Below are 12,154 nucleotides of genomic sequence, written 5' to 3'. Positions count from 1 at the left end.
CTCTATAAATTGTACCTTGGAATTATATTGTGGTGGTGGAGACAAAGAGAATTCATGTAATTGCTAAATTTTTTATGAAGTGTTCTGTAACAAATGCATAATTTTGTTTAATTACAATGGCTAGCAATGACTGCATATGTGTTCAAGGGAAATCTTTATTACTCAGACTATAATTTGGTGTACCTTTTGCAGTAGAAATAAAATACATTGTGCAAGCGATCTTGAAGCGTCATTCTGCTCAGATTACTTGTGGACACATTGTTCTTGTATTTCATAAAGCAGTATGTGCTAAAATGCTTCCTTTATGAATATTATAAGACAACATATTAAAAAAAGCTAGGTTTCTATAAAAAAATGTCACAGCAAAAAAGTAAAATATATATTTAGTTGATTTATTTTTGAGTGGCCATGAACTGACTTATATTAACCAAGTGTTATACATCAGGAGCTGGATTCAATGACTACTGATTTTTACTCTAGCAAGTGAGTATTGAGGAAATAGCTATTACTAAATTATAATTGATAAACGTAAAAGGGCACTCCAGGCAATAACACAACTTTAATGAATTTTAACAGCTTTAAGCCAAGATAATTTGCTACACCAGCAGTTCCCAAACTGTGTCGTGTACACAGTGGTGCCGCAGAATGATTGCAGGTGCTATAATCATAGCACCGGGGAAACATTACTGCTAAACCCAGTCGGGTTGCGCAATCCTTTAAAACTGCGACTGGGTCCCTGTAATGTAGGCCGGCTGGGAGGAAGTGACATCCTGTCACTTCCTCCCAGCATCCTGCAGAAGACCGCGCGGGAGGTGGCAGCCACAGCGTCAGGGGAAAGGAGCACGAGGAGCTCCAGACCCTTCACTCCCACCACCAGCAGGACTCAAAGCCACCCTCCTAGCACATAATGTAAGCTAACAGGAGGGTGGCTGGATATATAAAAAAAAAAAAAAAAAAAAAACACTTGTATGAGTTTGTGTGTGTGTGTGAGTATGAGCGTGTGTGTGTGTGTGTATGAGTGTTTGTGTGCATGTCGGTGTTTGTGAGTGTGTGTGTGTATGTATGTATATCTATCTCTTTCTCTCTCTGTGTCTGCGCACACATCTGTGTATGTGCATCTGTGTGTCAGGGTGTGTGTTTTTTTTGTCAGTGTGTGTATATAATTTTTTTAAATTATACACATACATTTAATGTTGCAGAATTCTGGATCTTAACACTGCCGCCTTCTTCCTTCAAACCTTCTCCATTCTAAAATATTCTGTTCTTGCTTGTTACTGTAGCTGGCAAATGATGCCACAGCACCCTATCCATCACAAATTGCAGTCTTTCACCAATGAGCAACAATGTAGTTAAGCTAACGGCTCGTAAAGGGTTACTCCAAGCACCATGACCACTTCAATGATTTAAATGGTCACGGTGGCCAGAAGATTAAAACTTCTAAATCAAATTAACATATGATTGAAGAAAAAAAAAGAAATCCTATGCAGGCTGTGTGAGTCACAACTGTGGGAGGGGTTGCATAAACAAAAGTGATGTAAGTCCTAAATGGCAGATGATTGAGTATTTAGACTGCAGGGGTATCTATACAATAACACTACTTCATTAAGCTAAAGTTGCTTTGGTGTCTATAGTATCCCTTTAATAAACACTTTCTGTAAAGAGAGATCTAACATTTTTGAATGCATTATGTTGAATGCAGAATGTCTTATCTCCTGCTCTGTTAATGGCCTTCTAGACCCTCCTGTGTGTGATAGAAGGTCAATTTACAGAGCAGGAGGTATAAATAAATAAGTTAACATCTGATAGAAAAATAAACTTTTTTTTCATGCAGGCTGTGTGAGGCTCTTCTGATGCCATAAAGAGCCCTTCCGGAGAATTTGATATTAGAGAAAACCTGGATGCCTTGCTTTGTGCTCTATCCAGACAACTGGAGGCTGTAGGGCTACCATCACTTGTATGGAGGACAGCCTATCCACTGGAAGTTCTCCTATGATTAGTAAGCCTAGATGATTTACAGCATTGTGACTCTGGGGAGTTCCTAGAGCTGTGATTTTGGTCCATTGCTTCATGGGATTGAGATTACTTTTCTCTGATGCCTAAATCATTCCAATGCCAAGCATATGTGAAACTCTCACCTTTCAAGCACACCACTCTAATATTGCTGACTACTATGGGAATGGATTTGGGGTTTTATCTTGCCCTTAATGTGGATGAATCCAAAATAAAGAAGAAAAAAAAATCAGAACTTGTCCAGAGGGTAATGTGTATTTTACTGGTCCAACATAATACAACATAACAAAACAATAGATGGCAACTTTGGACTAATCCAGTATTATTTGTCAAGTGTAACGGATCGCCTGGCACCCCGACTGGGTACCTCCGTTGAAAGATGCTCCTAGCGCTTCCAGAGGACTCCAAGTACTCCACCAGACACCATAAGCACCGCAGGCTGCAGCTATCTCCCTTCAGAACGAAGCAGGAACAAGCTCTTATAAGAGCTCAGTGATTATAGCAAGGGAATATGCCTAGCATAGCAATCCCTTGTAGCAGATTCCCCCAATAAGAGACAGGACTCAAGTTGAGGGTAAAAATAGAACTCTCTGGCTGCTAGCTTGCAGCCCTTTTTATTAGGTGCTCCCATGAAGGGGAGGGACACACATAGTAACGTACATTAACCAATCACACAATAGTTACATCCCACACATAGCCCTCCCCTCTACCTGTAAACTAATTATCTGTACACACAGGAAAATACAATTATCCTAGGTAGGGAAAATACAGTTTTTACACAACATTCATAACTCCCAAAATATACATCACATTCGCATAAAAATACATATACACAATCAATTCATTCGGGGGAACAACATACTCAAAAATCATACGAATTGGACCAGGGGTTCAAAAGTTAGTACAAATGTGCATTTGACCTTCTGGAAGCATGGTTTTTAGAAGCTCAAACTAGTTCCCCAGAATCCTCTATCCTGGAGACAATGGAGAAGCTGATTTAATTATATCCAGGGACAAACACAGCCTCCATTAAGCACATGTTACCAGCAACCACCAAAAGACATAAAAATACATAACTCCTGTTATACTAAACAGAACCCCCACATTCAACCCATCCCCAGATGGCTTGGATCTGAGCGCTCAACATATCCAAACAGCGTTTAGATGCCACAAACACAGTTCAAATGCCATGGGGTTTAAGTTTCGTATGGGCTGATGAGAGGGCCCATAATCCTGGGGCAGCCCAATAACCCACAGTATGCCCAAATACCGTGCATAAAGGGCCAAATCGCCCAGGGACCGTAGTCACAGGGTAAGAGGCGGGCAAGCAGCCCCCTCCAAACCACAGTGGCGAAGTGGCTTTCACTACATATCTTCCCATTCGGGGGTAGACTAACCAGGTACCTGACCTTCTGCCGGTCAGTACCTAGATTAGTCGTGCAGCCCACCCATAAAACAAAATTAACAGAGTAGCCCACCCACAAAACAAATTTAGCAGTGTAGCCCCCCCACAATAAAGAATTCACAGAATGGCCCCCCAACAATAAGTCATACTGGCCTGTAGGTCCCAAGTTGTGGGGTGAAACTGTGGCACCCTCGGCCTTGCTGGGCAAATGGCTGTGAGTACTTGGGGGCCAGATGCCCGATGTGCTCTGCTCCGGGGTCAGAGCTGGGGTAGTCTCAGGGTAAGGAAAAAAGGAAGGACAGAGGCCAGCGGCGCTCTGCCCAGTTGCCAGCTCTTCCGCTGAGGCAGCCTGTAGAAAGTCAGGCTCAGGGGAAGGAAACAAGGGAGGACAGAGGCCAGCTGCGCTCTGCCCAGTTGCCAGCTCTTCTGCTGGGGGGTCAGGGAACAAAGGAGTTGACTGGGGAGGAGAAATATCACTTACCTCCCCCTGGTACTCCGGCTGCTGCTGGGGGGGGAGGTCGATGCTCTCCACTTTCTGTAACTCCAGCTCTAGTTGGGGATCTGGGCCGGTTGCCCAGCATCCCTGTAGGGCCGGTGGAGAGATCTCGGTCCCATCTCCACCTGCCTGCAGGGGGTCCTCCCAGGACCAGTCTATGAGGTCCTCTACCTCGGGTACCTCTGGTTGCTGTTGGGGAGGGAGACCGGTTGTCTCTTCCTCCAATAACACATTCTGCCGCTGGGGAGTGAGACCGACTGTCTCCCCTCCCTGTAAAACATACTGCCGCTGGGGATCTGGGCCGGGTGCCCAGCATCCCTGTAGGGCCGGTAGAGAGACCTCGGTCCCATCTCCACCGGACACCTCGGTTTCTTCCTCGTCCCACTCTACCTGTGGCTGGAGTTTCTCCCAACGTGCCCACTGGCCTTCCCTCAACGCCCTGTGTTGTAGGTTCCGGGTCACCATGTCCCACACGAACCGCACGTATTTCTCCTCTGGATTGGGTCCGTAAAACTTCAGGCGCAACCCTACCATCGTGCCAAACTCTAGTACGGAGTAGCTATACGCCATGCTTGCTGTAGCCACTGCTGGTTCCATTATGTTGCTGAAGATAGGGATGCTGCACAACTCCACACGTTACCGGTGTCTCTGAGCTGCTTCTCCTCGCACTAGGACGCCATCCCACCGCTTGCCACCAATGTAACGGATCGCCTGGCACCCCGACTGGGTACCTCCGTTGAAAGATGCTCCTAGCGCTTCCAGAGGACTCCAAGTACTCCACCAGACACCATAAGCACCGCAGGCTGCAGCTATCTCCCTTCAGAACGAAGCAGGAACAAGCTCTTATAAGAGCTCAGTGATTATAGCAAGGGAATATGCCTAGCATAGCAATCCCTTGTAGCAGATTCCCCCAATAAGAGACAGGACTCAAGTTGAGGGTAAAAATAGAACTCTCTGGCTGCTAGCTTGCAGCCCTTTTTATTAGGTGCTCCCATGAAGGGGAGGGACACACATAGTAACGTACATTAACCAATCACACAATAGTTACATCCCACACATAGCCCTCCCCTCTACCTGTAAACTAATTATCTGTACACACAGGAAAATACAATTATCCTAGGTAGGGAAAATACAGTTTTTACACAACATTCATAACTCCCAAAATATACATCACATTCGCATAAAAATACATATACACAATCAATTCATTCGGGGGAACAACATACTCAAAAATCATACGAATTGGACCAGGGGTTCAAAAGTTAGTACAAATGTGCATTTGACCTTCTGGAAGCATGGTTTTTAGAAGCTCAAACTAGTTCCCCAGAATCCTCTATCCTGGAGACAATGGAGAAGCTGATTTAATTATATCCAGGGACAAACACAGCCTCCATTAAGCACATGTTACCAGCAACCACCAAAAGACATAAAAATACATAACTCCTGTTATACTAAACAGAACCCCCACATTCAACCCATCCCCAGATGGCTTGGATCTGAGCGCTCAACATATCCAAACAGCGTTTAGATGCCACAAACACAGTTCAAATGCCATGGGGTTTAAGTTTCGTATGGGCTGATGAGAGGGCCCATAATCCTGGGGCAGCCCAATAACCCACAGTATGCCCAAATACCGTGCATAAAGGGCCAAATCGCCCAGGGACCGTAGTCACAGGATAAGAGGCGGGCAAGCAGCCCCCTCCAAACCACAGTGGCGAAGTGGCTTTCGCTACATCAAGCATTTGCCAAGCTCCAGATTTCCCATCAATGGTTATTTCACTATGGGTTCCATTGCAAAATCAAGAAGGCAATGTCAAGATGGCACTCGATGAAATGGGTGTTTATGTTATGGTGTAGTTTTAATTTAACTCCCATGATGGGGACACTCTGATGTCAAATGAACATGTACAGAATTTTTAGAGTGCCTGAATTTTCATGTGCCTATACCGAATTGGCCACCATGGGATGATCATGCTGGCCTGAACACAGAAGACTAATTACATGTATAAATTGAATGACTTGACCCATCCAGCTTATATATTGTACATGAAGGAATAGCACCAATCTGAATGGCATTACCTAGCCCATCCATGAACTTCATTCACATACTAGAGACATTTCAGATTACACTAGCAAAGAAAAAAAAAATAGCCCTTTAAGTTCCTTGTGAAATGTTCCCACACAAAAAAACTAGAGAATTTACATCATTAATCAAATTTCTGTTCTGATCATTGGTCCTCTTAAACAACCATACCACGTTAATAGTGATTGGTACATCAGAATTGCAATATTTATGGATAAAATATGTCCATTCATCAGTAAGGAAACCTGATATTTGTGGGAGACATGCCGCAAACCGTGGGCATTTAATGAACAGTACATTTGACAGCTTTAATAAAACACAGCAATCGCCAACTGAGATAATTAGAATTGAAGCAGCAAAATTCTAGTGTTTGGCAACACAGATGAAACAACTTCATTAAAATGTGCAGCTTTTTCAAATGAAAGACATGGAAGCACTGGACCCTGAAGAATCAGCCTTCTCAAAACTAATTGCTTCAGTGTTTAAGCAGGACAGCGATAAAACACCAAGGGCATTGCAAAGAAACATGTCTGAAGGTAACCCTTATTATTTTCAAAATATACAATGTGTTATGCTATTACCAGCACTTCCATTTACTCTTTGTTTCAGACTTCACTATCTAAGTCACACTGGAAAATTAAACAAGCTGACTAGTCAGATGTTTTAATACAGTCTACATGTGTTTTTTTTTTAGCTGTGTTTACAACTGTATCGTACTTAAAAACATATGGCTTTTGTCCAACTTTCACATTAACTGAAGATCAGTTTAATTTCCCACAATGGTACAGAGAACCGTTTTAAAGTGATACTAAAAGCACCCACACCACGTTATCTTCAAGAAGTCTCGATGCAGTGCCCTTGTTTTGCTCCCACAATGTAAAACATCCCTTGAGAAAGTCATCTAAACTTGCCGAAATGTTGGGGGAATTGTTGTGACTCAGGTCCAGCTCTGGTTGTGTCATTATTATATTATGCTTTTTGGTACTTTATTTAGCCTGATCAGTTGTGATTTTTGTGTCTTACTTATTTAAAGTTTGTTTTATAAAAAAATAAATACAAATATTTAAGGAAGCTTAATTTAATATTAAGTAACGGCATGCGTGTTTTTTTGGTTGATAAATACATTGTGTGATACTCAGAGGAATATCATCTAAAGACGGAATCCTTTTATTTGGTATTTGTCAAATGTATGTGCTCTCTATTGCAAATTTGATTGGAAATACATTGCAGGGCTAAACACACCTCCAGTGGCTCTACCCTAACAGTAGAAGGTGGTTCTGTGTCCAGAACCGAGTCAAACTTGGTTCTTGATGTTCACGCGCTGCATGAGGACAATCAATTTTTAATTCATGCTTCTCATAGAATCAATGCTTCTCTATGAGTGATTGGCACATCACAGCAATAGCAGAACATGCACATTACGTTCACAAAGCTTCTCTATGAGAAGCAATCTATTGGAAAAAATGGTCATAGGGCCTGAGGACATGAGTGCAGACAGATCAGATGGCAGAGAAAATATTGTCCAAGTGCAGGATTACAAGTGACTAAAGGTTAAACTGTTTTAACAGCTGCTTCTTACCGAAAAGGGGATCCTGATGTCTAAAAGACACCTCTAACAATTAGGGGCAAAAATGATATGGGGCACTATGCAGTAATTATTTAAATACATTTAATCTATGATTCGTAATATAAACGTTTTTTTTTCACTGGGTTGTGAGCAGTGGTCCCTGAGTGACATCCCCATCTAGTCCATGTTCGCTCACCTGTTGTAATATGGAGGTGTGGCAGAGGCTAAGCGTGTTCACGCTGCACATTGTGTGTTCAGACCACCAGTGAAACAGGGCAGAAGAGGACACATAGCCTCTGCAACAGTTCTAGTTGGCTGCACCACAAGTCAATTAGGTTAGGTATGACATGGCACATGAGGGGGAGTAAGGGGATGGAGAGGCACACAAAAGTGCTGCAGATTGATAAACATACACACAATGGGTAGGAGGGAGGTGAGAAGAAACACAAGAGGGTGAAAGGAGAAAAAGTAAGTGGGGTGAAGAGACAAGGGGTTTGGGCATTAAAGCAAGACAGACAAAGTGGGAGAAAGACAGAGAAACACAAGTGATAAGAAACGGTGTAACAGACACATGTGGGGGACAGAAAGGGGTGAGAGAAATAAGCACGTGTGGAGGGTGTGTGTGTGTGTGATAGAGATACAGTAGTGCGGGGGGACTTTACAGACCAGAAAGGGAACAAACTATTTAAAATATATCAACTTGCAATACAAATATACACCTGTATTCACACAATTCAACTAAATGCAAAGACCAACACACTATACAAACATGGGATTGTGTAGTGCTGATGGTGTATACGAATTGCCCATGTCTAAAGGGCTACAGAAAATATATTTTGAAAATATAAAAAAAGAAAATAAACCCCTTTAAGACTATGGATGCAGAAGAAATCTAATGTGTTTCCAATCCACATAAACGGTCGCACCCATAGCTTTCTAGCACCATAAACACAAGAAAAGTCGGTTCTTGATTTACAATTTTATAAAGATTAGTTAAAAATAATAATAATAATAATCCAGTAAAGTAATGCATATATTTTTTTTTGGGGGGGAGGGGGGAGGAATCCATGCTCTGTTTCACTCCTGTAGCACATACATATCTGATAGTTACATATGTTAGGGCTATTTATTCACAACCTTTAGTATGTCACTTATTCTATTAATATGATTTCTATACCAAAACTCATTTGAAATTAAAAAAAATGCAAAAAATAAATCCACAATCTATACAAGATTACTACATAAACAAATGGCAAATTGAAACGTGCTGATACAATGCATACCATCCATGACAACTATTTGACAGTGATTACAGAGTGATCAGGAGATATCTGAAATGTCTGTATCTTTAAGATGAGAAATATCAGAAGTAAATGACTTAGTAAGTAACACAAACTCACAGAATACACATGGATGTATTGCACCGCTCCACTAGCAATCGTCATGCCACAAATGATATCATGTTTGTATTTATATGCAGCAGCTCACATTCATTTCCACTAACCATATTTTAATTTCATTGCTGTAAAGTTGGTGTAAATTTGCTTCACAAATGTACCCAAAGGTACAAAAGGTAAAATGTATTTTTATGAACACATTTAATTTCTAGTCTATTGGTTAGCACAATGTACATAGAGAATTTAAACTAGAAAGTATGACTCTTGTCAAGTTTGCTATGGCAGAGGCCATTGAATTTAACGTTCCCGTGAACAACTGTGATTTGGGTTTTTAAAATTAAAGGGAGTTAAACATCTGAATCTTTAAATCGTCCAGAGGAAAACTGGCGAATTTTAAAATGGAGCCATGAAGACGAGAAAATATTGATGGCCGTTCACAAACAGCCGCTGTAATGAGTTGTTTGTGTCTTGATATACCGTACTTGGAATACTCAGAGCTGGACTGTTTGTCACTCATTTCAAGGGTGGGGGAAACTCATTTACTTTACAAGGCTCGATGCAGCACTGAAAATGACTGACAGTCTGCACAGAGACAACATGTTAAGAAATTCTGAATGCTTTACGGACTCAGTGATTGCAATATTTTATTAACAAATACTGTGGTTCATACTACTACACACACATTATATATACTGAGGTTAGAGAGAGAGAGAGAAAATATTAATTGAAAAAAATAACAATATGAACAAAAAAGAGAGATGTAGAAGCAAGGCAACTGTGCATTTTCATTCTTTAAGTTCATTAACTACAGACAAATATAAACTTGCTGTGCTTTTGAGTACAGCACAAATCCAGGAGGTAACATGCACACATTAATTGCATATGCACCTGTGTGTGTGGAGGGGCTTGTTCTAACAATTAACTGCCATTTTAAACTGAAAGGCAACATCCTTACACCTATCAGCCACAGCATTATAACATTTAATTTGGATTATAGTCACCCAGACCACTTAACTGCATTGAAGTGGTCTGGGTGCAGTGTCCAAGTCCCATTTATTAATGCGATGTAAATCATTGCAGTTTTTAAAATTGAAACAGTGGTCCGGCAGCATCCACTTCAGCCTGCTCAGCAAGGCCCCCCACAAAGACTGCCATGGCCGCAACAGCGCAAAGGCTGCCATGGCTGCAACAGCGTGAGGGCGCTTCAATTTCTCGCTCCCGCCCTTTGCCCTGTGTGGGGGGAAAAGTGGGCGGGAGCATAGCAGGGGCAAGGGAAGCTGCCAGGAATACAAGGTAAAAGGGTCAATGGGGCATCACAATGTGTGTTTTTGAAGAATTTGTGTTTGTGCATGTCAGTCTCTATGGGTCAGTGTGTGTCTATAGTGTGGCTCATTGTGTGTCTGCAGTATGGGTCTGTGTATATCTGTATGTGTGTGTCTGTGTGAGTCAGTGTGTGTGTCTACATGGGTCTGTGTGTGCACATGTCAGTCTGCATTCATCAGTGTTTGTGTGTGTGTGTGTGTGTCAATCTGCTTTTGTCAGTGTGTGCGTCAGTCTGCATGGGTGAATGTAGGTCAGTCTGCATGGATGAGTGTGTATGCGTTAGTCTGCATGTGTCAGTAAGTGTGTGTGTGTCTGTCTCAGTATGCATGGGTCAGTGCATGTGTGTCAGTCTGCTTAGGTCAGTATATGTCAGTCTGCATGAGTGGGTGGAGCAAATGGGGCAGAAACATTTTTTTTGCCTAGGGTGGCAAAAATCCTTGCACTTGCCCTGCCTACACATGTTCAATCGGGTTGAGATTTGGGAAATCGCCAAGGCAATACCTTGAACTCTTTGCCATATTATAGCTGTAGTTGCCAACATTTGAAAAAAAAATTCCAGGGACACTTTGCAGCACAGCTATCAATTACTACCTTGGAAATTTAACAAACCCACTGCCACAAAGCTCCGCCCACTCTTGTCAACCCACATAATTAATCTCCGCCTACTTATCATTAGTATTAGTAAGTGCAGATTACAGGGTGTACTCAATAATGAGAGAATTAAATGAAATTGAGATGGTAATTTTAAACATAAGGCCAAAGTAGCCAAGTTGGAAAAATGATCCCATTCAGCTGCACTTTTCGACCTAAAATTTGAAATTCCCACCTCAATTCACTCTTTATTGAGTAGACCTTTATAACCCACCAACAGTACCATGCATACTTGGTATGCGATAGATACATTCACAGTAGAGCACCTATATCAGGCAGGTACATTTTATCCCTTTTAGGTGAGTTGGGTATCAGTGGTGACACTGTCAGTACAAGTACAAATATAGTAAGACCTTGTGCAGATGTGCTTCAGTCAGAGAGTTGTCTAAACAACATAACATACATTAGTTCACAAACAGACAAGCTCAGTGACACACACAAGCTTACTTCAGACAAGCTCACTAACACACACATGCTCACTAAATCTTTGATCTCCTCACAGCAAGAAAGCAGGTCTTCTCTGTCTGCCTGGGCACATGGGCATCACGGTGGGCCCCCCATGCTTGTTGAGCCCCCGAACAACTGTCCAGCGTGCCCATGCGCAAAGATGACCCTGCACACAAGCTCACTAAATACAAGCTCGCTGACACACACAAACACGCTCACTGCATACAAGCTCACTGACACACACACACACACACAAGCTCCCAGACGCACCCACAAGGCTGAGTATATCAAGCCTACCTGGCACTGGAGGCTGTTGCTGGGAGGTCAGGTATCCATCTTGGGCCTCTTCCTCCTGCAGCAAGGGCTGCTGCTTAGCAGGGGCAATGCTTTAATGCAGAAGCGGAGCTAACACACATGGGCAGGTCTTGCACCAATGGGGCGGAACCTGCGGCAGTGAGGCGGGGCAGGGATCTGTGTGTCGGGGAAGCTGCTGGGAATTTGGAAGGGAGACTGTCAGCTCTCCCTCCGGCCCCAGCAGCCTCAATGCAGCCCCCAGCATCTCTATACTGACCCCAGCACCTCTCCCCAGTCCCCCACCCCTCAGCAGCTCTCTACAGCCCCCAGCTCCTGAACTCCCTCAGCCTTTTTACAGACCAAGTGAAAATAATGAAAGCACATGGCCTAGCAAGTTGCCGGGACTGTCCCGGGAGAGTTATTGGCAGGACTGTCCTGGCAAAAATGGGACAGTTGGCAACCATGCTGTACTGCTTCCTGA

General features: G+C 42.8%; 1 protein-coding gene across 1 annotated transcript in view; it reads right to left on the bottom strand.

Moving 5' to 3' along the window:
- Nucleotides 1-12,154, bottom strand: part of ULK4 (unc-51 like kinase 4) — a 953,247-nt gene that overhangs the window by 407,718 nt on the left and 533,375 nt on the right. The window lies entirely within an intron of this gene.

This window comes from Pelobates fuscus, chromosome 4, assembly GCF_036172605.1.
Source record: "Pelobates fuscus isolate aPelFus1 chromosome 4, aPelFus1.pri, whole genome shotgun sequence".
In the NCBI taxonomy this organism is placed as follows: domain Eukaryota; kingdom Metazoa; phylum Chordata; class Amphibia; order Anura; family Pelobatidae; genus Pelobates; species Pelobates fuscus.
The sequence above is the reverse complement of the archived record's forward strand: the minus strand, read 5'-3'. Positions and strand labels throughout refer to the sequence as shown.